At 37.4% G+C, this 14,827-nt stretch overlaps 1 protein-coding gene across 10 annotated transcripts in view; it reads right to left on the minus strand.

Annotated features, from left to right (window-relative positions):
• The window catches only part of HHLA2 (HHLA2 member of B7 family), a 139,774-nt gene that overhangs the window by 76,135 nt on the left and 48,812 nt on the right, over window positions 1-14,827 (minus strand). For 2 of the 10 annotated variants that reach the window (XM_059164222.1, XM_059164225.1), the window contains exon 1: window positions 11,853-11,953. The exons of 5 other annotated variants lie outside the window; for them this stretch is intronic. The gene's annotated coding sequence lies outside the window, so the exon portion shown is untranslated. Of the gene's footprint in view, window positions 1-11,852; window positions 12,023-14,827 lie in introns of those variants that run through there. 3 more of the 10 variants (XM_059164223.1, XM_059164228.1, XM_059164226.1) reach the window with 3 other exon arrangements.

The raw sequence follows: 14,827 nt of genomic DNA on the forward strand, positions 1-14,827 counted from the left end.
TCTTCGATATACCTTCTGCTCCCTCTCTTTTTCTTCTTCTGGAATCCCAATTATTCAAATGTTGTTTGATCTTATGGTGTCACTTATCTCTTGAATTCTCCCCTCGTGGTCCAGTAGCTATCTGTCCCTCTTTTGCTCAGCTTCTTTATTCTCTGTCATTTGGTCTTCTATATCACTATTTCTTTCTTCTGCCTCATTTATCCAAGCAGTGAGATCCTCCATTTTTTATTGCACCTCATTAATAGCTTTTTTTATTTCAACTTGGTTAGATTTTAGTTTTTTTATTTCTCCAGAAAGGGCTTTTATCTCTCCAGAGAGGGTTTCTCTAATATCTTCCATGCCTTTTTTGAGCCCGGCTAGAACCTTGAGAATCGTCATTCTGAACTCTATATCTGACATATTACCAATGTCTCTATTGATTACGTCCCTAGCCTTTGGTACTGCCTTTTTATTTTTGTGTGTGGTGAGTTTTTCTGGATGGTCATTTTGTCCAGATAAGAGTATATGAAGGAGCAAATAAAATACTGAAAGGGTGGCAAAGACCACAGGAAAATGCGCTTTAACCAAATCAGAAGAGACCCCAAATCGTGGGAGGGAAAAAGGGGATAAAAAGAAGTTCAGAAAGGAAAAAAAAAAAAGAAAAAATATAAAAAAAGAAATATATATATTAGATAAACTAGTTAAAAAACATTAAAAAATAAAAGGGTAAAAGTTTAAAAAATTTAGCAGAAGAAAAAAAAAGATAATTTAGATTAAATTAACCTCAAGACTAAAGAATCATGGGGAGAAAGCCATGAGTTCTGTGTTTTGCTTTCTCTTCCACTGGAATTCTGCTGCTCTCCTTGGTAGGTGAACTTTTTCTTGGCTGTATATTTTTATTTTAATCACCTAGTATTCATCATAACCAGTGTACTCCTTAACGTCCATCACCTATTTAACCCATCTCCCCAACCACCTCCCCCTTCATGTTCCATCAGTTTGTTCCCTGTAGTTAAGAGTCTGTTTGTTGGTTTGTGCATGTGTGTCTCTCTCTCTGTCTCTTTTTCCCCTCTGTTCATTTGTTTTGCTTCTTAAATTCCATATGGAATTTGGTCCATATGGCCCATGAGACTATATAGTATAACTTTCTCTAAGTTATTTCACTTAGGTTTATACTCTCGAGCTTCATCTATGTTGTTGAAAATAGCAAGATTTCTTTTTTTTTTTTTTGTGGTTGAATAATATTCCAGAGTGTATATGGAATATATGTTACCACTACTTCATTATACATTCATCTGTTGAAGGAAATTTGGGATGCATCCATAGTTCCACTATTGTAAATAATGCTGCCATAAACATAAGGGTGCATGTATCTCTTTGAATTAATGTTTTTATATTCCTTGAGTAAATACCCAGTAGTGCAATTGGTGTATCGTACAGTAGTTCTATTTTTAACTTTTTGAGGAACTTCCAAACTGTTTTCTATAGGGGCTGCACCAGTTTGCATTCTTACCAATAGTGCAAGAGGATTCCTTTCTCTCCCCATCCCCACCAACACCTGTTATTTCTTGTGTTGTTGATTTTAGCTATTCTGACTGGTGTGAGGTATTAACTTATTGTGGGTTTAATTTGCATTTCCCTGATGACAAGCATCATTTTATTTGTCTGTTGTCCATATGGATGTCTTCTTTGAAGAAATGTCTCTTCATGTTGTTTGCCCAGTTCTTAATCCGATTATTTGTTTTGAGGATGTTAAGTTTTATAAGTCCTTTATATATTTCTTTTTGGTCTATAGAAATGCAAAGGTTTCTGTAGATTGATTTTATATCGTGTGACTTTACTGAATTAGTTTATCAGTTCTAGGACTATTTAATGGAGTCTTTCAGGTTTTCTACCTATAGTAAAATGTCATTTGCAAATAAGGAAAGCTTTACTTCTTCCTTACCAATTTTGATGCCTTTTATTTCTTTTTGTTGTCTGATTGCTGTGACTAGGACTTCCAGTACTATGTTGAATAAAAGTGGTAAGAGAAAACATCCCTGTCTTGTTCCTGACCTTAGGGGAAAGGCACTCAGTTTTTCCCCATTGAGGATGATGTTAGCTGTGGCTTTTTAATATATGGCCTTTATTATGATAAGTAATATTCTCTCTAAACCTTTGTTGAGGGTTTTTATCATGAATAGGTGTTATAATTTATCAAATACTTTTTCTACATCTATTGTCATGATCATATGGTTCTTCTTCTTCTTCTTCTTCTTCTTATTATTATTATTATTATTATTGGTGTGATATATATCATTGATTCATTTGTGAATACTGAACCACTCTTGCATCCCAGGAATAAATCCCACATGATTATGATGCTGAATGATTTCTTTTAATGTATAGTTGAATTCAGTGTGCTAAGATTTTTGCATCTATGTTCATCAGGGATATTGGTCTGCAGCTCTTTCTTTAGTAGTGTCTTTATCTGGTTTTGGAATCAGGGTAATGCTGGCCTCACATAATGAATTCAGAAGTTGTCCTTCCTCTTCTATATTTGGAATAGTTTGAGAAGAATAGATTAGATATTAACTCTTCTTTATTTTTTAAAGATTTTATTCATTTATTTATTTGAGCAAGAGAAAGAGAGAGTGATTGAGGGAAGGAGTAGAGGGAGAGGGACAAACAGACTCCACACTGAGCCTGGAGCCTGACACAGGGCTCCATCTCACCACGCTGAGATTATCACCTGCGCTGAAACCCAGAGTCAGACACTTAACTGAATGCGCCAGCTAGATGCCCCTAAATCTTTTTTAAATGTTTGGTAGAATTCACCCATTAAGTTATCTGGTCTTGGACTTTTAATTTTGGGAAGGTTTTGGATTAGTCATTCAATTTCTTTGCTGGTAATTTGTTCAAATTTTCTATTTCTGGGGCGCCTGGGTGGCTCCATTGATTAAGCAGTTCCCTTCTGCTCAGGTCATGATCCCAGAGTCCTGGGATTGAGCCCAGCTTTGGGCTTCCTGCTCAGTGGAGAGCCCGTTTCTCCCTCTTCCTCTGCCTGCCACTCTGCCTACTTTTGCTCTCTATCTTGTTGTCAAATAAATAAATAAATAAATAGATAGATAAATCTTTTAAAAATTTTTTTCTATTTCTTTTTGTTTCAGTTTTTGTATTTTGGTTTCTAGAAATTTATCTATTTCCTCTAGGTTGTCTAATTTGTTAGCATATATTTTTTCATAATATTCTCTTATAATTGTTTGTATTTCTGTGGTATTTATTGCTATTTTTCCTCTCTTGTTTGTGATTTTAATTATTTAGGTCCTTGGTCTTTTTTTTTTCTTGATAAATCTAGCTGGAGGTTTATCAATTTTATTGATTTTTTTCCCAAGAAATATCTGTTTTCATTGATCTGTTAGATTATTTTTTTTGTTGTGCTTTTTTTTTTTTTTTTTTTTTTTTTTTTTAGTTTCTATGTCACTTATTTTTGCTCTTTATTTTTTATCTTTATTATTTCCCTCTTGTTGGTTTTAGGTTTTATTTGTTCTTCTTTTCAGGTATAAGATTGGGTTGTTTGAGATTTTTCTTGCTTCTTGAGGTAGGCTTGTCTTGCTATGAACTTTCCTTTTTGAACCAGATTTGCTGTGTCTCAAAGATTTTGAACCATGTGTTTTCATTTTCATTGGTTTCCATGTGCTTTTTCATTTCTTCTTTTATTTCCTGACTGACCCATTCATTGCTTAGCAACATAGTATTTATCCTTCTTTGTTGTCTTTCCAGATTTTTTTCTTGTGATGGACTTCTATTTTCATAACACTGTAGTCAGAAAAGATGTATGCTATGACTTTGACCTTCTTTAATTTGTTGAGGCTTCTTTTGTGGCCTAATATGTAATAGTCTGGAGAATGTTCCATATGAACTTGAAAAGAATATATATTCTGCTGTTTTAGGATGGAACATTCTGAATACATCTGTTATATCCATCCAGTCCAGTATGTCATTCAAAGACATTGTTTTCTTGTTGACTTTCTGTTGGGATGATCAGTCCATTGATGTAAGAGGAGTGTTTAAATGCCCTACTACTCTTGTATTATTACTGATTAGTTTCCTTATGTTTATTTTTAGCTCCTATATGTACTTGGGTGGTCCCATATTGGGTGCATAAATATTTACAATTGTTATATCTTCTTATTGGAGTGTCCCCTTTATTACTACAAAGTGTCCTTGTCTCTTGGTACAGTCTGTTCTAAGGTCTATTTTGTCCAATATAAATATTAATACTCCAGCTTTCTTTTGATATGCATTGCATGGCAAATATTTCTCCATCCCCATTCCCTTGCTTTTTTTTTTTCTTTTTTGAGAGAGAGAGACAGCGTGAGTGCATGGGGGAGGGACAAAGAGAATCTTAAGTAGGTTCTACACCCAGCATGGAGCCCAACATGGAGCTCCATCCCATGACCCTGAGATCATGACCTGAGCCAAAATCAAGAGTTAGACATTTAACCAACTGAGCCTCCCAGCACCCCTCCATCCCCTCACTTTCTATCTGCAGGTGTCATAGGTCTTAAATGAGTCTCTTGTAAGCTGGATATAGATGAATCTTGTTTTGTTTTGTTTTTAATCATCCTGTCACTCTATGTCTTTTGATTAGAGCATTTAGCCCATTTACATTCAAAGTAATTATTGATAGAAATGCATTTATTGCCTTTTTATTACTTGTTTTTGGTTGTTTCTGAAGATATTATCTGATTTTTATCTTTCTCTTTTATGGTTTGCTTGTTTTCTTTAGTGATATATTTGGATTTCTTTCTCTTTATTCTTTGTATATTTATTAGTAATTATGATTTGTGGTTATCATTAGGTTTGTACATAACATCTTTTGCATAAAGTGGTCTTATTATTATAACATATTATATATGTTCATGGTCATTTAAGTTTGAACCCATTCTTTACTCCTCTCCTCCCCATGTTTTAGGTATATGGTGTCATATTTTACATCCCTTTATTTTGTGAATTCCTTGGCTGATTACGGAAATATTCATTTTTACTGTTTTTGTGTTTTCTACATTCATACTGACATTTTGGGTCCTCCCACTTAAAAAATCCCCTTTAATATTTCTTTCAGGGTTGGTTTAGTGGTCATAAACTCCTTTAGTTTTTATTTGTCTGGAAAACTGTTTATCTCCCCTTGTATTTTGAATGATAGTCTTGTTGGATAGAGTATTCTTGCCTATTCAGCACTTTGAATATATCATACCACTTCTTTCTGGCTTGGAAAGCTTCCACTGAAAAATCCACTGAGGGGCTTATGGGGGTTTCCTTTGTATGCAATTAGCTTCTTCTGTCTTGCTGCTTTTAATATTTTTTCATTATCACTATTATTTAGTCATTTTAACTACAATATGGCCTGGTGTGGATTTGCCTTTGTTGATTTCATTGGGGGCCCTCTGTGCCTCTTGGAACTGGATATCTGTTTCCTTCCTCCAGATTAGGGAAGTTTTCAGCTATTATTTCTTCAAATAAATTCTCTGTTCCCTTTTCTCTCTTTTTATTCTGGGACTCCTATAATCTGAATGTTATTATGTTTGATGGAGTCACTGAGTTCCCTAAGTCTATTTTCATTTTGCATCATTCTTTTTCTCTCTTTTGTCAGCTTCATTACTTTCATTACTCTGTCTTCTAGGTCATTAATTCATTCCATCAATGTGTTTCTCCTTTCATTTATTAAGCCCTTTTTCTCTGCCACGTTATTCCTTATCTCTGTGTTAATGGCCTCATTGATGTCCTCCACTCTTTTCTCAAACCTAGTGAGTATCCTTATAATCATTGCTTTAAATTCTCCAATTCTGCAAGAAATTCTCCATTCTTTAAATTCTTTGGAGTTTAAAACTCCAAAGGTATGTTACTTATATCGGTCTCTCTTAGATCTCCAGCTGTGTCCTTGTCCTGTTCTTTTATTTGGGACAAATTCCTCTGTCTTCTCATTTTTGTCTAAGTCTCTGTACCTGTTTCCATGTGTTAGGAAAGTCAACTATGTCTCCTGCTTTTGAGGGTAATGGCCTTATGAAGAAGAGGTCATGGAGTTCCCTGTCATGTAATGTCCCCTATTCCCCAGGGCCTGGCACTTCTGGAAGTGTCTACATATTCTTTGCTATTCTGTCCTGGTTGTTTCATCCTTCAGGCCAGTTGTCTGCAGAGGCTCTCTTTGCCCATCCTGGGTAGTGTTTAGTCCCTGGCCTGTATCTGGCACATTTTAACTAAGTGTGCTCTGGTCTGCTTGTGACATAAGATCTGTCACCACTGCCATAGGAACTGAGGCCTGGCAAATCTCTCGGGTTGGGAAACACAGTGTTGGCAGGGCCACGGGCTGGTCTTCTGGGGGAGGGGGCCCACCATGTCAGGACTAAGATAAGCATGACTGGCTAGTATGGTTCCACCAGATATTGGGGGTGCTGGGCTTGGTGTAAGTAAGTTGGGTAGCAGGTGTCAGCTCTGTTCTGGTTCTGCAGGTGGCCCTAAGCTTATGCTGAGGGGCAGAGGAGGGCAATGGCATCTTACCAGTTCCTTTGTTCCTGGAAGGGTCTCTCCATGAGCACTGCCTCTCTGGGACACACTCCAAGATGAACAAATAACCTTCCCACTGTGTACCCCAGAAGCACTTCAGATCACTGATTCCACACTCTATGTCCATGGGCTATTTGTCCAGTCTTTCCTCCAAGAGTAGCCCTACTGTCCTCTGAGGTCTCTCAGTGCCAAGCATGCTGACCTTTAAAACTCAAGGTGGTAAGCTCCACTGGTAGCAAGAACTCATGAAATTCAGGCCCTCTTATTTTCCAAGCCAGTAGCTATAAGGATTCAGTTTTTCCATGCTACTCCTCTGTGTGCTCTGTGTCACCCCTCTTCATGACTGTGGCTCCCACTCCACCACAGTGGCCACAATAGGTTTTTCTCCCATGCCACATTTCTGTACTTCCTGCCTTCTTGAATGTGGCCTCTTTTCTACATTTAGTTGTGTAATTTGTTCTGCCAGTCTTTAGGTCTATTTCTGGGCTATTTAGGATGATTTGACAGGTATCTAGTTGTATTCATGGGACAAGCCAAGCCTGGATTCCTACTTTGCTACCATATTTCAATCCCCACAGGCTATCTTTAAACAATGGACATTGTTAATGATAAACTTAGCTGCTAATTTTCTTCAGTCACACAGACATCCCTGGATAAATTAGTTATGGAAGGGATTTATAATCAGTCACTTCACATCCATATGATCTTACTGGTTGTTTATGGTGCATTCTGATTAGGTGGTGTCTCCACTGACTGACTAGAGCCACTGCCTTAAAGGCTGATAAATATTTTTACTACACGCTTGCTCTATAAATTATTAAATCTATACATATTAAAATATTAAATCTATACATTGTAGATAAATATTAAATCTATTTAAATCTATACATTGTAGAAAAAATATTAAATCTATACATTGTAGTTGAAAGCTATCCTGGAATTTAACTCTTCAGAAATTATGGCACCTGAATTTAACATAGACCAGAGCTATCTACATCCAATAACATCTGGGTGGAAGGGGTATAAGCATATGACAAATGATCTTATTGAGAAAGACCACTGAGGAATAAGATTGTTGGATACAGACCTGGCTCTTACACTCACATCTGCAGCACTGAACAGAAATGAGAATAAACCCTTGGGTGGTTTGGCAGATTTAACAAATTAATGTGTATAAAAGTTTTAAAAACATTATCAGGGAATGCCTGGGTAGCTCAGTTGGTTTAGGATCTGCCTTCAGCTCGGGTCATGATCTCAGTGTTCTGGGATCAAGCCCCATGTTGGGCTCTCTGCTTAGAGAGGAGTCTGCTTCTCCCTTTCGCTCTGTGCTCTCTCTTTCTCTCACTCTCACACTCTCTCAAGTAAATAAATAAAATCTTAGAAAACAAAAACAAAACAATGTCTGGCATATAGTGCACACACAGTAAGTTTTAGTCAGTGTAAAAGCCTTGGAACTCAGAAATGAGGCCCCCTTACCAATAGTTACCAGAAGGAATTTCAGAAGTTGCCAAAGGCTTTTAGTCTTACAGTCAAAAGGCATATAAATCTTGGGAATAAAAAATGTTTATTTTTTTAGTATCTACAGGTCCCACAGGCAAATACTGTATTGCAGATGAAAAAGGTTAACAACCAGTACCATCTTAGCCCTTAGAACTCTATTCCAATCACCCACCAGGAGATGATCTTTCCAGTAACTCACCAGGTCTGAAATAAGGTGCTTTGTATATTGTGTTTTAGCATTTTATGAATTTTATATTAACTATAGGTTTTTACATGCTCTATATTTATTGAGATCCTGCTTTCAAAAAGAGGTTTGTGATATATACTGCCACTAGTCATGTTTGGAAGTGTTTATCATACCTCAACATCATCAGCATTAAATATTTTAAATATTTTGCTAATAAAAAGGGGCATCTTTGTCTTGTATTAATTCACATTAGAATGTTTTAAACAGATGAGGTAGCTTTGATAAACATTTTAACTTGTTGCCTGTGTTAGAAACATAGAGTGAGGAGATCTTTAAGGTTATATCAAAAGTCATGGTAAAAAGTTCTTACATAATTATAGGTAAATTATCATTAAAAGTTTTAGACTTTGAAAAATATATAGCACAGCTTTAAAAGGGCATATCAAATTTTTTAAGGATCAGATGACTGGATGAAATAGTATAAAGAATATGTAAACTAAAGAAGTTTATTTATGGGAAAGCATTTTTTTAAATATTTCAAATGCAGGGATGCCTGGGTGGCTCAGTTGGTTAAGCAGCTGCCTTTGGCTCAGGTCATGATCCCAGCGTCCTGGGATCGAGTCCCACATCGGGCTCCTTGCTCGGCAGGGAGCCTGCTTCTCCCTCCGCCTCTGCCTGCCATTCTATCTGCCTGTGCTCGCTCTCCCCCCACCCCTCTGATAAATAAATAAAATCTTTTAAAAAAAATATTTCAAATGCAAATTTTGGTGGGGATGATGTGGACTAGGATAGCATGGGGGGGCAATTTAATCAAAATACGTTTAAAAGAAAAAAATATGCCTAAGGTAGTCCTAAAACAATAAGTAAAATTTTAAATATATAACTGGGAATAGAATGTTCAATAAAGTACTGAACTTTGTATAAGACAGTGGTGTTTCCCAAGAGATGAAATGTTGTTAAGCCATAATTTGAAATGATACTAAGCCTTAACATCCTAGAGAGAAATGTTGCTAAAATCAGGCTCAGTGACATTGATTTGCTGTAATTGTCAGGACATTTTAGTGATTACAGCTAAGGCAAATAAAGGATGGGCCAGAAAGGTAAGGAAAGAGGGTTTTTCTCTTCAGAATGTGTTCTCTGCAATGTTCTTTAGAAGTCTAAGTTAAATTAGATTAAAATGACTCCATTTGTCTTAGATGATGTGAAGGACAGAACCTGGCTGGCCATGGAGAAGACACGCCAAGTGAAACAGAAAGTGTTAAAGCAATTATGCTATAAATGTACATTTGCTTACCTATCTCCAGCTTAATCTTGATATCCTGTGGGTTGGGGAATAGGACTTTGAACTCAAAATGACTGCTAAGAAGTGGTTACAATTTAAGACTATGAGACTTCAAGAATGAAGACAGAGGAACCCCCATTACCCAGAATATAAGGGTAAGCCTCAACAGAATCATTTAACAGGTTTTACAGAGAAAAGTTCTGAAATTGAAGAGATGAGAAGCTTCCACAGCTAGCCACATCTTATTCTTTAATAGGGAGAGATAGAATCAAGTGCATTATCACAGAGACTTGCCAGAAATGAACACCCAGAGAAAAGAAAATCTCCAAGGGTGAGGTCTATATCAAAAGAAAGAAATACACATATTTTTAAAGATCTTGGAGTAAAAGAGGTCCTAAAAAAATGCACTGGAACTTTAGTTTGGACCAAATTAGAGAAACTTTTAATACCTAAACATCATAGCTGAATACATTGAAAGGTGGACATATTTTTAAAAAGACAGTTTTGTATTGGAAAGAAGAATCCAAAGTTGAGGAAAAGCAGAATAGTGGGATTTTTAGAGTGATACATGTTTTTAGTTACAATTGCATGGAACAAACTTAGGTCTCAGTTTTCTTTTGTAAGGGAATCAGGTGAGAGTCCTAGAGAGCATGCACCCAAGGGCTAGCGTCAGCTGGGAAAAGTTGAGAAATGAGTTTTGCTGGAGTAGGCAATTTGGGTTTCCCAGAACTAAAAATAAGTCAGAAACTAACAGGGCTCTTCTGTGGCTTCTATGAGGCTGTTGGGAGGCCTCCTAGAGAAGAGATACTCATTCCCACTAGGTGGGGTAAAACTTTTGTATGTTTGAGGTTGGATGTAAGTTATAGAGATTTTTTTCAAAGTTTCACAGAAGAGAATACTATCATGTAATAGTTTAGAACAAAGTTCCCGCTCCTAGACTAGTCTTGGGGAATTTCCAGTTGGTTGGCAGTCACAGAAAGAAAAACACCTTTAATGTTTTAGCATCCAATGTACACCTGGTTGCTGACAACAGCAGTCAGGAGTCTCAGGATCCCTGGTTACTGATCACAATATTCATACAATTGTGGTCTCCTCAAAGCATGTGGAGGGGAAACTAAACCCAGGAATCTGTCCCTCCTCCAGTTCAGGCCAACCTATAGAACATGCTGTTGGGCTGCACCCTGGAACCAGATGCAGTCTTCAACTATGGGCTTTAATTTACTTTCAGACCCTTTCAACCCTTAGGACACGAGGATTACAAGGTATCATAATATCATATTATGATAAGATTAGGAAATTATTTGTCTTTCATATATGTATTCTGAAGTCATAATGAATAATAATAATAAATATTTATTGAACATTTTCTATGTACCAGGCACCTTGCCAAGCACTTTACTACATTGCATTTAATCTTCTCAACAAACCTTGGAGGTTCTATTTATCCCATTTTACATATTAGGAAACTAAGGCTTAGAAAAAAATACACAGCTAATGGTAAAGTTGGTATTCACATCAAGGATTATTTAACTGTGGACACTATGATTTTGAGCACTACAGCTTATTACATCTTTTAATTAAAGTATGCTTATAAATGTGTGAGATGACACCAGTTTACTGTTCTTGACAGAAATGATTTCCTCCAAGTTTCTGGGAAATATGGAAACTCAAGTTTTCTTCATCAGGTACTGGTGACAGAATATCCAAGGTATCTTTCAGTATTCTTTTTTCTATTGTCCAAAGTCCCAAATAATAGGAACCTACTGATAATTAAATCCTAACTTGTATCCTTTCTTAGGCATTAAAAATGAGATAACTTAATGACCTTCCCTTGAGACACTTTAAATATCTTACAGACTTCAGTTTCTTATATTAGAATTCAAAGATCTCTAGATTCTTCTAGAAAACCATTATCACAGTCCTTTTTTCCTCCCAGAGCGGGGATGGGGGGGGAGTATATCCTTGGGACAGCTAACAAGCCTCCTTAGAGTAACTAGATAAACAGAGTGTGAATAAGAATATACTCTCAGACATAAATTTCCCCAAATACTTTTCAAAACAGACATTTCTCATTCTTTCTTCACTATCTTATCAGAGCATTAGGACCTTCATCTTTTGCATTTTATCATTTTTGGCAAATTCTTTTACTTGAAATATCTCAGCTTGATTCTTCAACCTTTTATTAAACATTTATTTTGCACATATGTACTATAGAGATTTGCATGAAATCAATTTAAATAGCCAGTCACAACTTTTTCCTAACAGAAAAATAAAGCATTAGATAAAACTATGTATTTTTGATTCATTCATTTCTGATTTTAAGATCTAAGTATAAACAACTTAGAAGGAAATTCTTACCTTACTTAGAGATCTGTGACTTTCAGCTGAATGTTAAGTAGTCCACAAGAATAAAGGTTGAATTCAGGCACATACAAGAGGAAGGGATTAGGAATGCAGTACGAGGCAGAGAGTAAAGTCTATGATATGTTTGGTTAATTATCTATAATAAGTCAAGGGAAACAATGATGTTATACAAGACTCCCTCTTTCAAATTAAACCCCACCCATATCAAGATCAGTGTATTTTAAAAGTCCAGAAATCAGAATGTCCCATTACAAATAATAAAACGGAGGGGCAAAATGCAAAGTACACTTCTCTGATTTCCACGCTATGCAAGTCAGCGGTCACATCAGCAAGAATCATAATTCACGCAGCCTCATGGAGCAAGGCTGCTCTATGACCTCCACATCCAGAGAAAACCTTATCTAGGTTGCTTCAGAGTAATAAGGAAAAGTGTGCTTCAGGGCACCTGGGGGACTCAGTCAGTTAAGCATCTGCCTTTGACTCAGGTCATGATCCCATGCTCCCGGGATGGAGTCCCACATGGCATCAGGCTCCCTGCTCAGCAGGGGAGTCTGCTTCTCCCTCTTCCTCTGGCCCTGCTCCTGTGTACTCTCTCTGTCCCTCGCCGTCTCAAATAAATAAATAAAATCATCAAAAAAGGGGGGGGCAGAAAGAAAAGGAAAGTGTGCTTCCGGTTGCAGTGGGTGTTGACAGTTCTATGAAAAAGAACCCTAACCCTACAGAAAGTCATCATTTATCACATCTATAGTTTACATTGCTAGAACACCCAAGTTTAACAAAGTCGGCTTCAGAGTAAAGCCTTCTTTGCCAAGACTTCCCTACACACTGTGGGGCCAGCTTAACAGCGTTTCTCCTTTATGTTACCATATCACATTGTTATTAAAATTACTGAATATTTCCTTCTCTCTCTTCTGTCACACACACACACACACACACACACACACACACACTTGCTGTAGATACCAGGACCTTCATGCTTTACTCATCCCTGTATCCCCAACAACTAGCACTGTACCTACTACATACTAGCACAGTGACCACTAGATGGTCAATATTTGCTTATTGAATACCTGAACACAAAAGTTACAAAGTAAATAAAAAGATACTTTACGGAGTTGAGGGACTCTTCAACAGGACTTCAATGGAGCTCTTCTGTCTGCATCAAAAAACACCATCCAAGACTCAGCAGGGTACTCAAAGCCCTTGATCATATGGCTCCCTGGCCTTCTAGCTTTTATGCATTATTCCTGCTTCGATTTTGTCTTCCTGCCACATGGAGATGCTTAGAGCAGAAGACAGGGTCCATATGGAGAGGTCCTGTCCCCTTCCTTCCCATCTGTTTCTTGCTCTTCTACTCAGGAGCTGTCTTTAGTGAGACATTTGCTACCCACTACAAGTTGAGTTGGAGGTCGCTGCCCACCTCCCCAGATCCCCAAAGTCACCTAGGCCAATTTTTATTATTATTTAGTAAAATCAACAGTGACATAAATCAAACTAGAACTTCCTTTAAAGATGCGGGCAATCCCAGCTTTTACTTTTCAGTCCCCAGGGCCGTGTAGTTCCTGGTACATTACAGCCACACTAATATTAGGTTATGGAATAGCTAAGATTCCAAAGCATACACATGGAGAGGATGGGCTTTCACAGAATCTCAAAACAGAAGAACTAGATACTCTTTGAACATTTTTGAAGTTTTAGGATGAAATGCCATATACACAAAAAGATATTGATTATGCAGAGATTGTTCAAGCTGAAGCAAAAATAGAATTAAGGTTTTTAAGAATAACAATGGTTGAGGGTTGCTCTGAGGTGGTGTCACAGGGAAGGTTACTACAACATTTATACCACAATTAAAGATTAAATTGACAGTTTTAGGTCATGTGCCTCTCCCTTGTGATGTCTTTGTCACTACCTCTCCAGGGAGGGGTAACTGAAAGGAATAGCAGGATGAGCGATTAGGATCAAGACAGGGAAGCCCACATGGCCACTGCTCAAAGAATTTCAGCTATTAGGCTTTGAAACCTGCTTCCACTCCAAGTATCACTTTGGGCTCTCCCCTGCAAAGTTCTCCCATAATGTCTTCAAGTTTCTGGAAGGAGAGCTGGCTTAGGAAACACTGTTAGCCTTGATCATATCTATCATGCATATGCACCTCCACTAAGACTCAGAGAAAATTTAAAGTAATGTTGGCATTTAACACTCATTAAATTTGCAAAAGTTCCGAGGAAATAAAAGTATAACTGTCATGTAATTTGAAGACGGGAGAGTAGCTCCTGGCTGAATCCTCAGAGATCAAATAGGGCTAAAATTAATAACCCAACTGGAGACTTTCAATTGTCAAAACACTGCAGAAGAAAGTGAATTTGATCTCTAAAGCCGAGGGGTAGACGGACATGACTGCAATGTAAAAGATCTTAAATTGGTCGGAGAGGCAGACCAGGCATTATGGTCTTCATGTATTAGGCATTTGCTAAATCAGTTCAATCAATATTTATTCCAAACAAGAAACAATCTCCTAATATCCCAGTTGGTAGATAATTTGATCTGTTTAATTTGCACATTTATTTTCCAAGATGCTAAATGTGATATTTGTCATCATTTGTGCATGTCTTCCTTTCCTGGTGCATGGTTGTTAACAGAGCTGCTACATCATAGGCAGGGGCTTCTGATGGCCTGCTAGATGCTTTCTGTGACCTCCTCTTTGTTCTCCGTTTTCTCTCTCGTTCTACATGTCTCAGGTTTAGAACAGCCTCAGCTCCCTTCAGTTTTGTAGTGCCTTATTCTTTGTTTTTTTCTTTTAAATATTTTTATTTATCTATTTGACAGACAGATCACAAGTAGGCAGAGAGGCAGGCAGAGAGAGAGGAGGAAGCAGGCTCCCTGCTGAGCAGACAGCCGGGTGCGGGGCTCGATCCCAGGACCCTGGGATCATGACCTGAGCTGAAGGCAGAGGCTTTAACCCACTGAGC

Source organism: Mustela lutreola, chromosome 2 (assembly GCF_030435805.1).
Source record: "Mustela lutreola isolate mMusLut2 chromosome 2, mMusLut2.pri, whole genome shotgun sequence".
In the NCBI taxonomy this organism is placed as follows: domain Eukaryota; kingdom Metazoa; phylum Chordata; class Mammalia; order Carnivora; family Mustelidae; genus Mustela; species Mustela lutreola.